Source organism: Rhinopithecus roxellana, chromosome 7 (assembly GCF_007565055.1).
Source record: "Rhinopithecus roxellana isolate Shanxi Qingling chromosome 7, ASM756505v1, whole genome shotgun sequence".
In the NCBI taxonomy this organism is placed as follows: Eukaryota; Metazoa; Chordata; class Mammalia; order Primates; family Cercopithecidae; genus Rhinopithecus; species Rhinopithecus roxellana.
The window spans coordinates 94152194-94163378 of record NC_044555.1 but is presented as its reverse complement, the minus strand read 5'-3'; the positions used below and the strand labels follow the sequence as shown (position 1 = coordinate 94163378).

The 11185-nt window shown below is 39.2% G+C and overlaps 1 pseudogene; it reads right to left on the bottom strand.

The window, feature by feature from the left end:
* Positions 1 to 241: 241 nt before the first annotated feature.
* Positions 242 to 324, bottom strand: LOC115898951 (annotated as a pseudogene).
* Positions 325 to 11185: the final 10861 nt, after the last annotated feature.

Below are 11185 nucleotides of genomic sequence, written 5' to 3'. Positions count from 1 at the left end.
ATACCAGAATCCGGATTTGAGCTCAAGTAGTCACAACACTGTGCTCTCTAAATGACCACATTTAAAGTGCCCCTGCTGTGTCCTGCCCCGTCCTGCCCCACTCCACCTCATTCTCCCTCCCCTCCTTAACTCTTCCCTTCCTTCCCCATAGGTAATGACTGGCAATAATTTTGTGTGTATATTGTGTGTACATTCGTGTGTGTATCTTTCCAGAAATTTTTGGCACATTTATATACACAGTACATACATGCTTTTTATCTCTACTCGTTCAGAGAAACTTCTCTATTAACAAACTATAGAAGTGACTCCTGAAAGTATAGTCTTACACACATGCTTTTAAATTGATACATAATATTTGTATAAATTTATAGGGTATATGTGGTATTTCATTGCGTGCATAGAATGTGTATTAATGAAGTCAGGGTATTTAGAGTATCCATCACCTCGAGTCTTTATCATTTCTATGTGTTGGGAACATTTAAAGTCCTCTCTTCTTGCTATTTGAAATGTACAATGCATTGTTGCAAACTATGGTCACCCTACTCTGCTATCAAACATTATAACTTATTTATTCTATGTAATTGTATGATTGTACCCATTAACCAATCTTTCTTCATCAACCCCCCACCCACATACACTTCCCACCCCCTCTGGTTTCTATCATTCTACTCTCTACCCCCATGAGATCAGCTTTTTTAGTTCCCACAGATTAGTAAGAACATGTGATATTTGTAGTTTTGTCCCTGGCTTATTTCACTTAACATAATGACCACACATGTTGCTGCAAATGACAGGATTTCATTTTTATGGCTGAATAGTATTCCATTGTGTATAAATATCACATTTTCTTTATTCATTTGCCTGTTAATGAACATTTAGGTTGATTCTGCATCCTGGCTGTTATGAATACTGCTACAATAAACACGGGGGTGCAAGTATCTTTTGGTTATACTGATTTCTTTACTTTTGGATAAATACTCAATCGTGAGATTGCTGGATCATATGGTGGTTCTATGTTTAGTTTTTTGAGAAATCTCCATGCTGCGTCCCATAGTGGCTGTACTAATTTACATTCCCACCAACGGTGCATATGAGTTCCCTTTACTCTGCATCCTCACCAACATCTGTTATTTGCTTTTTAATAACAGCCATCCTAACTGGGGTCAGACGATATCTAATTGTGGTTTTGATTTGCATTTCCCTGATAATTAGCGACGTTGAGCATTTTTTATATATCTTTTGGCCATTTGTGTGTTGTCTTTGGAGAGATGTCTATTCACGCCCTTTGACCTCTTTTTAATAGAATTACTTTGTTGTTGTTGTTGTCATTGTTTTTACTATGGTGTTGAGTTCCTTATATATTTTGAATATTAACCCCTTATCAGATATATAGTTTGCAAAGGTTTTTCTCACTCCATAGGTTGCCTTTTTATTTTGTGTTTCCTTTGCTGTGCAAAAGCTTTTTGTTTAATTAAGTCACATTTGTCTTTTTTGTTTGTTTGTTTTGTTGCCTGTGCTTTTGAGGTCTTAGCCATAAGATATTTGCCGAGATAAATGTCCAGAAATGTTCCCCCCATTTTCCTCTAGTAGTTTTATAGTTTCGGATCTTATGTTTAAGTCTTTAATCCATCTTAAATTGACTTTTGTATATGGTGAGAGATAGGGGTCGGGTTTCATTCTTCTGAATATAAATATCCAGTTTTCGCAGGACCATTTATTTGTGTGTGTGTGTGTCCCAATATATCCATGTAATAACACCAGCACCATTTATTGAAGACAGTGTCTTTTCTCCAGTGTATGTTCTTGGTGCCTTTGTCTATAATCAGTTGGCTGTAAATACATGGATTTATTTCTGGATTATCTATTATGTTCAATTGGTCTATGTGTCTGTTATTATAACAATACCATGCTGTTTTGGTTACTATAGCCTTGTAATATAACTTGAAGTCACGTAGTATGATGCCTCCAGCTTTGTTCAGAAGGCTGCTCCTTCAGAGACTCTTCCACTGATTCCTTCTTTTCTCCCAGAATGCTATCCTTGGTAATCTCTTCTCTGTCCCCAGTCCCTCTCTTGATAATCTCATCTTGTCGCCTGGCTTTAAACACCATTTATATCTCCATCCTAGACTTCTCCCTTAAACTCTAGACTTGTAAGTCTAAGTGCATATTTGACTTCTCTGCTTGAATATCTAAAAGACATCTCATAGCACATGTCTAAAACTACCACCTGTTTCCTAAAAACTACTGAAATAAAATTAAAAATAAATAAAACATTACTTCTAGTCTCTCCCCATTCTGCCTCCCCGCACACATCCGAAAACTTACATTACTGACAGCCTTCAGTTGATGACAATTTCATCCTTTCCTGTGCTTAGATCCAAACTCTTTGGTATTTCTTTGACTCATCTCTTTCTCTCACATTCTATCTTCAAATAATAAAAAAAAATCTATTTACTCTTCAAAATATATCAATAACTCACCCACTTCTCACAGCTCTCACAGCTACCATCCTGGTTCAAGTCATCATTATCTGTTGCCTGGGTTATTTCAATAGCCTCCTAACTGGTGTTATACCTCTGCCCCCTACCACAATCTACTCTCAACACGAGTCATATTTTCCTATTAAAAATGAAAGTTAAATTAAAGTCTCTCCTCTGCTCAAACCTCTCCAATGGTTCCCCATCTCATTTAGAAGAAAACCAATGTCTGTACAATAGCTTACAAGGCCTTTAATTGTCTGGATTTCTGTTATCTCTTTAACACCATTTCCTACTACTCTCCCCTACTTTCTCTGACTCTTCTCTAGTCACACTAACCTATTTGCTATTTTTCTTTTCTTTTCTTTCCTTCCTTCCCTCCCTCCCTCCCTCCCTCCTTTCTTTCTCTCTCTCTCTCTCTCTCTCTCTCTCTCTCTCTCTCTCTCTCTCTCTCTCTCTCTCTCTCTTTCTTTCTTTCTTTCTTTCCTGTTTGTTTTTGTTTCCGGGTGTTTTTTTTTTTTTTTTTTGACAGAGTTTCATTCTTGTCGCCCAGGCTGGAGTGCAATGGCACGATCTTGGCTCACTGCAGCCTCTGCCTCCTGGGTTCAAGCAATTCTCCTGTCTCAGTCTCCTGAGTAGTTGGGATTACAGGTGCCTGCCACCATGCCCAGCTAATATTTTTGTATTTTTAGTAGAGACAGAGTTTTACCATGTTGGCCAGGCTGGTCCTGAACTCCTGACCTCCAGTAATCCACCCGCCTCGGCCTCCCAAAGCACTGGGATTACAGGTGCAAGCCACTGTGCCCAGCCTCCTCCTTCCTATTTTTCAAACACACTAGCCATGTTCATACCTTGGGGTCTTTCCACTGGCTGTTTCTTCTACCTTCCAGGTAGAAGAAAGATCTCCAATGACTACATCCCTCCCTTCCTTCAAGTCTTTGCTCAGATGTCACCTTCTCAATGAGGCATTGCCCTAGTCACTCCACTAATAATGTCATTTGCCCTCCCATCCCTTTTGCTCAGGGATGTAATTTTTCCATAGCATGCATTACCTTCTAACATACTATAAAATTTATTATATTATTATTTATTGTGTCTCTTCTCAACCAGACTGTAAGCTCAATGAAGGCAAGGATTTACCTGTTTTTGTTCACTGTTGTATCCAAGATCCTGGCACAGGGTACACATTCAATAAATATTTGTTGAACAAATAAATGGAATACCATATTAAGTACTATTAAAGTTTCCTATTCCCCATTATAGCAGCACTCCTGGAAATAGTTTTCTATACTCACAATCAAGGTTAACATCATCAGTGATAGGTCACGTACATTTGATAATGGCACTTTACCTTCCTGATCTTCCTTCCAGAAATCCATAACCCCTAACTATGAAACAAGCATCAGATAAACCCAAATTCTACAAAATACCTCAACAGACTTTTTAAAATTGTCCAAGTCATTGAAAACAAGGAATGTCTGAGAAACTTTCACAGCCAAGAGAATCTAAGGAGACATAATAACTGAATACGATACAGTATCCTGGATGAGATCCTGGAACAGAAAAAGGAACATTAGGTAAAAAACTAAAGAAATCTGAATAAAACATAGACTTTAGTTAACAATAATCAACATTGGTTCATTAGTTGAGGCACATGGCCTTTCCACTTTCTCTTTCTGTGTAACCTAATCCCTCTCTTCTTAAATCTGGGCTGATCTTAGGGACTTGCTTAACCAAAAGAATGCAGCAGAAATGACATTCTGGGATTTACAAGGCTACTTCATAAGAAGCCTTGCAGCTTCCACCTGGGTTTATTGGGACACTCCCTCTTGGACCCTTGAGGCACCATGTAACAAGTCTGTCTACCCTGAGTCTGTCTTTCCATGAGGAGACGCTAGTTAGCCACATGGAGGGATGTCTGGAGAGAGAGGTGACCAACTTGCCCCCAACTGGTCTACTCCTTCTTCCTCCTTTCCCCAAAACCAAAACCAAAACAAGAACTTGGTCCTCTTGCAGTATTCTGTAACTCAGTAAATGGCACCATCATCCATCCATTTGCACAAGCCAGAAACTAGGAAATCATCCTTGTTATGTCCTGTCCCTCATCTTGCCCACTAAAGGTCTCTTAAAAGCTTGCTTGGGCCAGGTGCGGTGGCTCATGCCTGTAATTCCAGCACTTTGGGAGGCTGAGGCGGGCGGATCACTTGAGGTCAGGAGTTCGTGAACAGTCTGGCCAACATGGTGAAACGCTGTTTCTCCTAAAAAAAAAAAAAAAAAAAAAAAAATTAGCCGGGCATGGTGGCACACTCCTGTAATCCCAGCTACTCAGGAGGTGCAGGTTGCAGTGTGCCAGGATCACTCCACTGCACTCCAGCCTAGGTGACAGAGCAAGACTCCATCTCAAAAAAAAAAAAAAAAGCTTGCTGCTTCTTTCTCAATGTCTACCACTCCTCCCACCACTTCTAGCTAAGATATCTTCTTTTCTCAGTAACAGCTTTTTAATTGATCATCCTGCTTTGACTTTTGCCCCTCATCCAACACTCTTTACAGTCAGCGTGGTCTTTTTCACTTTTAAACTTTTTTTTTTTTTTGAGACAGGGCCTCACTGTGTCACCCAGGCTGAAGCGCAGTGGTGTGATCATGGCTCACTGCAGCCTTGACCTCTTGGGCTCAGGTGATCCTTCCACCACAGCCTCCCAAGTAACTGGGACCACAGGCGTGCACCACCACGCCTGGCTAATTTATTATTATTATTATTATTATTATTATTATTATTATTATTTGTAGAGATGGGGTCTCCCTATGTTGCCCGGGAAACTTTTCAATGATTCCTATTACTCTTAGGATAAAAACAAAATAATTAATATAGCCTCTGAGGCCCTGCATAGCATGGCCAATATCTACCTCTTCAGCCTCATAAAATTCTCCACTTGTTGTCTGAGCCCCAGCTACACTGGCTTTCTTTTGTCCCCCATATGCACTGGGCTTCCTCCTGCCAGAGGGTCTTTGTACATGTTTTCCCCTTTGCTTGGAATGCTTTTTTTTTCCTGCTTCATCTGGTTAACTCCTGTGCAGTCTTCAAATCTCTGAAGAAGTTTTGCGTGGTCAGGAAAACCTCCCTGACCTCATAGCTCTGTGCGGCTCTCCTACAGAATAATTAATTGAGTAATTAATAGAGAACTCATCAGAGTTGTAATTTTACATGTATTTGAATGAATATTTGAATAATGTCTATCTCCCTCACTAGACTATCATGTGGCAGGCACCAAGATTGTTTTGCTTGGTACTGTGCCCACAGTATCTAACACAATGCCTAATACATACAAGGTGCTAAATATCTATTTGTTGGAGGAAGGAAGAGGAGAAAGCAAGAAAAAGATAAGGAGAGAAGTAGGGAAGGAGAGAAGGGAGAGCAATGGAGGGGGATCTCCCCCCATGACTGAATATTTGTAAATGTTTATTCTCCTTGTATTTCTAACAGAGTTTGCTTTATATTTCTTATTCATGTCATTATGTGCATAAAGGTCCATGACAGTCACGTGTTCTTGGTGGAGTGCACCTTTTATCAATATTAAATATCCCTTTGCCAGGCATGGTGGCTCATATCTGTAATCCCAGCTACTCGGGGGGCTGAGGTGGGAGGATCACTTGAGGCCAGGAGTTCAAGATCAGCCTAGGCAACACAGTGAGACCCCTGTCTCTACAGAAAATACAAAAATTAGCTGGGTGTGGTGGCATGCACCTGTTGTCCCAGCTACTCAGGAGGCTGAGGTGGGAGGATCACTTGGTCCCAGGAGTTCAAGGCTGCAGTGAGCTATGATTGCACTCCAGCCTGGGTGATAGAGCAAGACTCCAACTCTTAATTTTTGAGACAGAGTTTCACTTTGTCACCCAGGCAGGAGTATAGTGGTGAAATTTCGAGTCAATGCAACCTCAGCCTCCTGGGTTCAAGTTATTCTCCTGCCTCAGCCTCCCAAGTAGCTGGGACTACAGGCATGTACCACCACATCCAGCCAAGTTTTTATATTTTTAGTAGAGATGGCGTTTCGCCATGTTGGCCAGGCTGGTCTCAAACTCCTGACCTCAGATGATCTGCCCACCTCAGCCTCCTGCCTCAGCCTCCCAGCATGCTGGGATTACAGGCATGAACCACTGTGCCTGGCCCCCTTTGTCTCTTTTAATACTGTTGGCTCTAAATTTATTTTTGTCTAATTCAAAAATTACTCCTTTTTGCTAGCATTTGGAAAACTCAAAGCTTTACTGTTTCTTTGCTCACCACTATTTCTTATATTCCACATGTTCCTCTTTTTTGGATTCATTTTTCATTTTGCTGTACTACATACTTGAATAATTAATAGAGGCTCTGAATATGTGTGAACATTATAATCTGAAAATTGGAGTTTTGTTCCTTGCATTATTTCCCCTCCACCACCTCCATGCAGGGTCAATTGTGCTATTTATTCATTTTGGTTCTTCTCTTTTATGCTATAGTTTTTCTCCAAATATTTCTCATAATCCTTTGATATCTATTTACACCAGTGAATAAGGGATAAGTCAGTTAACAAAGATAGCTTACCTGGGTTTCCTCTGCAGTTACATTGGTCTATGTCCCCTTACTAGCCTGACACTTAAGTAGAGGACTTTGTGTAAGTGTGTTGAGTGTCTTGACCCATCAGACTTCACTTTAAGGTGGGTGGGTACGGAGGAGACAGAAAGGTTGGTCCCTTCCCTCCCTACAAATTGTCAAAATAATTTTACTCTAGTGTAATCACCCAATGGACTCTTCCTGCACACTGCACAGACAAAATTAATTTACTGTAATGTATTACAGTAAAGAAAGAGATTAATTGATACTAGGCTAGCAATACAGGAGACAGAGTTCTAACTCAAATCAGCCTCCTTTAGAATTCTGAGGTTAGGGTTTTCATGGTCAAATTGGTGGACAGCGGGCTAGGGAATGGGTGCTACTGATTGTTGGGGATGAAATCACAGGGATGTGGCAAACGGTCCTCATGGGCTGAGTCCACCTCTGGGTAAGGCCACAGGACCAGTTGAGACATAAGTTATGGGTCCAGGCAGAGTCAGTTGGTTGCCGGAAAATCTGAAAAAAAGTCTCAAAACACCAATTTTAGGCTCTACAATAGTGATGTTATTCATAGGAGCAATTGGGGCAGTCACAAATCCTTTGGCCTCTGACCACATGACTCCTGAGCAGTAAGGGATTATACAAACTACACCTACATTTTTGCAGTATTCAAGTCCCTCCCATAATCCTAATCTTGTCACCTTTCATTAGTCTTACAAAGGCAGTTTTCAGGCCCTAAGCAAGGAGTGAGTTAGTTTTAGTGAAGGACTATTATCATCCTTAATTTTAAGTTAAGCTATAAACTAAATTCCTCCCGTGGTTAGCTTGGCCTGTGCCCAGTAGTGAGCAAAGACAGCTTAGAGGTTAGGAGCAAGATGGAGTTATCCATGTCAGACTTCTTTTACTGTCATAATTTTGTAAAGTCAGTTTCAATCCCCGCTTTGGATTTCAGCACACTTCAATCCTGAGGTGTGAGTTACAGAGATAGGAAAAGGCGGATGACTATTCCAACTTCTTCCTGCTGATGGGGCATAGTTGGAGTAGGATTTGCCCCAGGGTAAGAAGAGTGAAACTGTCTTGCAGTTGTTTGTATGTATTCACAAGTGCCTAGTTAGGATCCCAAGGTCTGTATAACAAAACATTAGCACTTTTATCTACAGCTTTAGTACAGTTCTTAAGTGAACAGCAGGCTTAAAATAAATAATAAGCTCTAACATAAGGAGTAAAAATCCTAGCTTCAGGTGTCACTGTAGAAATGATGTGAAGCCTTGAGGGACCTAGGTGAATGACCTTGAGAACCAATCATATATTGGGTCATCAGCAGAGACTCAAAAACAATGGGCTGGAATCCAAAAACAATTAGCTGGAATCTAGTAACAGGTATACTATGTTTTTCCAAAACATAATTTTTCTCTGTCCAGTTTTTCAATTCTACCAAAGACAAATCATAGTAAGACCAATTTATTTGCAAAGTAAGTATGAGTCTTATTACACTTAGCTTAATTATTTGCATAAAGTGCAGCAAGAAAAATTATTTGCCATAAAGGCTTAAAAAAAAAAAAAAAAAAAAAAAAAAAAAAAAAAAAAAACCTGGCTTTGCTGGAACTTCTCATAAGGAATCTCAGATTAGACCTTTTAACAGCCTCTTGAGCCCAGCCAGGGATTTATTTGTACCTGCAGATAATGTGTGAATTGGGTGAATTGCTCTCTTTTCAAGGTACCAAAATAACTTGGGGTTCCTGGGCCTGGCAGAAAGTAACATTCTTTACTTGCCACAGGTTTGGAACCCTGTAAAGGACAAAGTATGAGGCCAGTTTTTCTAAGGGGCTTTTATCAGCTCTATAGGTAAACCTCAATTTGCCAGTACAGTCTGAAAACATGTCATTCCAGTAAAAGCCTTGGTAATATAACCAGTGTCCCCAACTGTGTTCTGTTACAAAAGAAAACAGATTCTTATTGAACTTATACAAATAACTATATTGCCATAAGTTAAGAATAATCACAAATAGTCTGCAAATTCTGGAGAAATCAGGTAGAGAGAAAGAAATATGCTCCAAATTTTGTTCACAGGAGTATACTTTACTCAATTGTTAAAAGCTGTCAAATAGCTCAAAAGAAAAAAAAAAAAGTTGGCCAGGCATGGTGGCTCTCACCTGTACTCCCAGCATTTTGGGAGGCTGAAGTGGATGGATCACTTGGGGACATGAGTTCGATACCAGCCTGGGCAACATGGCGAAACCCTGTTTCTACTTAAAATACAAAAATTAGCTGGATGTGGTCACAAGTGCCTGTAATCCCAGCACTCTGGGAGGCTGAGGAGGGTGGACCACTTGGGGACAGGAGCTTCAGACCAGCCTGGGCAACATGACGAAACCCCATTTCTACTAAAAATATAAAAATTAGCTGGGCGCGGTCACGAGTGCCTGTAATCCCAGCTACTTGGGAGGCTGAGACAGGAGAATTGCTTGAACTGGGAGGCAGAGGTTGCAGTGAGCCAAGATCACACCACTGTACTCCATCCAGGCTGGGTGACAGAGCGAGACTGTCTCAAAAGAATTTTAAAATGTTTAAAAGGAGAAAAAGTTTTCTTAACTCTGAAAAGCAAAACAAAAAGGATCAGCAACATTTTAAGCAAAAAGTCATAAAAAGATAATTTCAGTCTTCTATTAGTACAGTCCACATGATCAACTCCTGCGCTAGTTGATATTGGGTCAACAATCCTTATGGACACATAAGCTCTCCATGAGACTCTTGGAAATTTTTTTCTCTATTCCAATGACAATTTCTAAGGTTATCAGGAAATTGCATTCAAGAGCCCCTGTCAGAGTCCTATAGCTGAATATAAAACCACCTTTTGAAAAGGTTCAAAGCAAATCAATTGTAGATGACAAGAGAATCAGAACACCCATGGTTAAAGACACAATTAACGAAGAAATTTGGTTATTTTGTGGCATACAACAATCTAACATAATAATCATAATTATTACTGATAACATACATAAGTCATTTTAAAATTATAGGAGTCTCACATAATTCTAGAACACACATTAATAACACATTCATAAAAATACATCCCAAAGAAAGCCAAATGCCTTTTCACACATGACAGTGTTCCATGTATAACTGTAACACACCAAATAAGCCAAATATGTCTCTTTTGGACATCAAGGGACCCAATATCTTAAAAAAAAATTAATGAGGACACAAGGACTGAATTTAGAACTTGAAACTTGTATTTTGGAAGATCTGTCAAATATCAAAGATTTAAAACACTTGATATCACAAAATAGGATTACAGGTCATTCAATCAGCCAAAGTGATAACTGAAAACATTTCAATAAGGCAAAAATCTTTACTCATTGGGAGACCCAGCTTTCCAAACAACAAGACCCAATAAAGACAGCATGGGACCAACTGAATCTGTCTCTTCTTTCTCCTTTCTTTTTTCCTTTTGTCCTGCAGTTTACCCAAAAGGCAAACACAAATCTTTATTATTTCAGTATTACATGGAAATCTTGTTCAAAAGAGAAAACCAAATTTTGCCTTTGCATTAGTATACTATTAATGTTAAACCTATTTTAATAAAACTTTATACACAAATCTGTCCAATCTTAATCAGTTTGACCATAAGTTAAAATTTTTGTAAACCTTTTGTAACTCTTTACAATTTCCTATTAAAGAGCAGATCGATGCTCCAAAGAAACCCTGTTATTCTGGCACATGGATCCAGATATGCTTTTTATCTTTGTGTTTAATTTATAGAAAAACTAAATAATACCCTTCAAATTGTGTCCAATTTGTTCACACAAAGAACTTCCATTATAAGATCAATATTTTACAAACTTCTACAACTTGCTTAAGGCTTCAGTTTTGTCCTATCATTCTTTTAACTTAGGACAATCCAGAAAAACCTCTAAACTAGACAAAATTACTTTCCTTTTAACAAAAAAAGTATTTGCATGCCTTCTTATAACCTCTTACCAAAACACATTCAACTTTCTTTATATGCCTTACATGTAACTATTTTGCCAGTAATCTCAATTACATATGTTACAATGTTAACTCTCAGCAACTTTTATTCTAGTGAGAAACTTAGTAAGTAAGCCACTTTGACAATGTATCA